The sequence below is a fragment of the Etheostoma spectabile genome, unplaced genomic scaffold (genome assembly GCF_008692095.1).
Source record: "Etheostoma spectabile isolate EspeVRDwgs_2016 unplaced genomic scaffold, UIUC_Espe_1.0 scaffold333, whole genome shotgun sequence".
NCBI lineage: Eukaryota > Metazoa > Chordata > Actinopteri > Perciformes > Percidae > Etheostoma > Etheostoma spectabile.
Window position 1 is genome coordinate 459661 of NW_022605586.1, and position 772 is coordinate 460432.

At 41.6% G+C, this 772-nt stretch overlaps 1 protein-coding gene across 1 annotated transcript in view; it reads left to right on the top strand.

The window, feature by feature from the left end:
- The window catches only part of lcp1 (lymphocyte cytosolic protein 1 (L-plastin)), a 41608-nt gene that overhangs the window by 6963 nt on the left and 33873 nt on the right, over positions 1 to 772 (top strand). The window lies entirely within an intron of this gene.

Here is a 772-nt window from a genome sequence, read left to right on the forward strand (position 1 = left end):
TGACAACCCCCAGGACAGAGGGACCAAAGAACTGTGTTGTGTTTTTGAGAACTATGGAATGACTCAGCATGTGACAGAGCCCATGCACAATAAGGGGCACACTCTGGACCTGATAGTCTCCAAGGGTCTGAATGTTTCCAAGGTTTTGGTGACTGACGTTGCTCTCTCTGATCATTCCTGTGTTTTCATTAACGGCACTATCTCTGTGCCCAAAAGTGTCCAAACAAAGATAATCAGAAAACGGTATATCACCAAAAAAAACAGTGAAACATTTATACAGCTTTTCTCCTCCACACCAGCCCTCTCTGGGCTCTCTGTGACTGAGCTTTGTAGATAATTTCAACTGTAAAATTACAAATGTTATTGATGCCATTGCTCCCACTAAGGTCAAAGTTGTCTCTGGTAAAACTCCATGGAAAAATGTCCTACTGGTGAGAACAGAAAAAAGAGAGTGTCAAAAAGCTGAATGCAGGTGGCAAAAAACAAATCTTCTGGTACATTATAACATCTATAAAGAGAGACTTTGCATTTATAATTTGGAACTGCAAGGAGGTCCTTCTTCTCTGACATTATCGTCAGAAATAATAATAATTCATGTGCTTTGTTTACTACTGTTTATAGGTTAACAAACCCTCCAGAACCAGTAGCATCTGAACTTTTATCTACCAACTTACTTACTTACTGCCCGTCACCCCTACCAGGGTATGGGCCGCTAACAACAACAGCTCTCCAGAGTCCTCTGTCCTGGGCCATTTTCTCTAACTGGTTCCAG